Source organism: Halichoerus grypus, chromosome 7 (genome assembly GCF_964656455.1).
Source record: "Halichoerus grypus chromosome 7, mHalGry1.hap1.1, whole genome shotgun sequence".
Classification (NCBI taxonomy): Eukaryota; Metazoa; Chordata; class Mammalia; order Carnivora; family Phocidae; genus Halichoerus; species Halichoerus grypus.
Window position 1 is genome coordinate 128,896,262 of NC_135718.1, and position 2,504 is coordinate 128,898,765.

Below are 2,504 nucleotides of genomic sequence, written 5' to 3' on the forward strand. Positions count from 1 at the left end.
GGATCATGACCTGAGCTGAAGGCAGACACTTAACCGACTGAGCCACCCAGGTGTCCCAACCAGTGCCTGTTTTAATTGAAGTGTTCTTGTTCCATCTAATTTTAAAATTTTCAGTACCACCTCTGATACAATGCAAAGAAAAAGACTCGAGAGAAAGTTAGTATTTACTGAGCAATTTTTGTGGCAGACATGGTAGAGATGGAATGGGAAGTCACTTGCTAATGTGTTCTTATTGAGTCCTCATAAATGCCATTGAATGTGTATATTAGTATCCCTACATATGAGGAAGTGAGGCTAAGTCAAGAGAAGAAATATTTATTAAGAGTCTGCTATTGATAGATGCTGCCTTGCTCCTGCCTTTGGCCATGGATCTTGGTATTTGCATTTCTGGGCTCTAACTCTTGGGAGACTTTGCTCAGCTGTCTTAGGATATCCCCACTTAATTTTGATCACGAGTAACCAACTGTATTTTCCGATCAGCACACAACAAATTTCTTTTAAAATGGACAGAAGGTCAATAAAAGACAGCCTGATGTAGAGACTCATACAAGATGGGTGGGGACAATACAGTAAGAGAAAAACAAAAAAGAAATAGTTACTGAAAAAAAGACTAGAGAGAGAGAGAGAGAGCAGGGAGAAGGGCAGAGGAAGAGGGAGAGAGAGAGAATCTTAAGCAAGCTCCACACCCAGGACAGAGTCTGTTGCAGGGCTTGATCTCACGACCCTGAGATCATGACCCGAGCCGAAGTCAAGAGTCCAACACTTAACTGACTGAGCCACCCAGGTGCCCCTGGGATGATCCCCTTTTGTATCAGAAATGCACCCCATTTATGAGCTGAAAGTCTAAAGCCCAGTGCTTCCACGTCTGTGTGGTTGCACAGATTGTGTTTTGCACGAGGGGAGTGGTAGGGAACTGAAATCCACCACTATAAACCCTGGTTTGGGTATTCCAACTGGGAGCCAGCCACCTTAGGAGGAGCGCCTTTTTCTAATTTATGCAAAAGAGCAGTATAGGCTGGGTTGAATCCACTCAATGCCAAGGTGGGATTACATGTGTGTGATTTACTGGGATTTATAGCCTTCAAGAATGCAATGGAAATCGCTTCTCGGCCTTTTGGCTAAGATCAAGTGTAGTATCTGTTCTTATCAGTTTAATATCTGATACGTCCTCTATCCGAGGACAATATATTAAATGGATTTTTGGAGTTAGGAGATGGAGTAGGAGCTTGCTCCGTCCACTCCACGCATCGACCTGGTATTGCAGTACTTTCAGGAACGGTGCACCCCCTTCGGGGGAATAAATGGTGTTCCGAAAATAAGAAAAAAAAAAAAAGAAAAAAGAATGCAATGGAAGTTTGACATCGGGGGAGGGAGGGAAGATTGGGTAGAAAACAGCCTGTACATCAGTGCAGTTTCAAGAAACCTCAGACAGGCTGATGGGGAGTCCCCAAGCCAAAGTTGCCCAGTGGAAGAATCCTGATCTTGTTGGAACTGGCCTGTTTTAGTAACCCTGATGTGCTCAGTCCCTGGTGAGGAACAGTCTGTGGGAAGTATGCTTAGTCTTTCAGTGAATTATGCTCCTCACAGCAGGAGAGTGGAGCAGCACATTTTCGTGGCTGCTGTAGTCAACCCCTTGCACCACACAGATCTACTTCTCCGTTCACGTTGGGGAGCAGCTCCTCCCTAGTTCCCATTGGTCTCTCTTCCTGAGGGGAAACCTCAAGAGCGAGCTATAGCACTCATTGCTGTAGTTGCATCAGGGCCACGACTCATGCTGCTCTTCATTCTCCTCTCCCACCTATTCGAAACTGCTCTCACCCTCAGCTATTATTTTGGCAGGTCTTGGTGGCTTCCCTTCCCTGGTGGTATGACCCAAACCTACATTTCTAAGAGGTCTGAGTTCCTGTAAGTCACAAACCTTCTTGTACTAGGGTTGCTGCAAATGTCCATTCACAGTTACAGTGGGGCGGGGGAGTACCCGCAGGTGCCCAAGTGGGTCACCTGGATTCCATATGTATTGTTTTCTGTTCTGTGTAAAAGTAACCCTACCTCCTCTTGCTGATCAAGGACAGTTACTCTTCACACAATGGTGACTACTTGTCTTCTGGTCTCGGGACACAAAGAGTCCAAAGTGCTCTGATGGCAGCTATTACATGTAGTTCAATAGGCCCTTGCTGTGTCCTTTGGCAAGGGTGCAACCTCTTTGGGAATCAGCACTTTCAGCTCTGGAGAGTCCAGAGTTGCAGATATGGGAAGCACAAAATCCCTTGGTGGGTCATGGGGAGTGATGGTAAGTGGGGCCCTCTCCTGCTTTCACCTTTAGGTTCCCAGACCCCTATATTCTTTCTTCTGGGGAATCATTTAGATCCTCTGATTTCATGTATATACTGCATCCTGAAGGATGCCATCCCATACTTCCAGAGTATCTCTGAGCTAGTACTTCCTTCAGCTGTACCTTTAGAAAGGCACTCCAGCGCTCTATGAGGTCAGCTGCTTCTGGATGG

At 46.0% G+C, this 2,504-nt stretch overlaps 1 non-coding gene across 1 annotated transcript; it reads left to right on the plus strand.

Moving 5' to 3' along the window:
* The first annotated feature begins 1,098 nt into the window (after nt 1–1,098).
* Nucleotides 1,099–1,289, plus strand: LOC118527680 (U2 spliceosomal RNA). Its single transcript, XR_004913225.1, has one exon. It is a non-coding gene; the product is annotated as a U2 spliceosomal RNA (small nuclear RNA).
* The last annotated feature ends 1,215 nt before the right edge of the window (nt 1,290–2,504 follow it).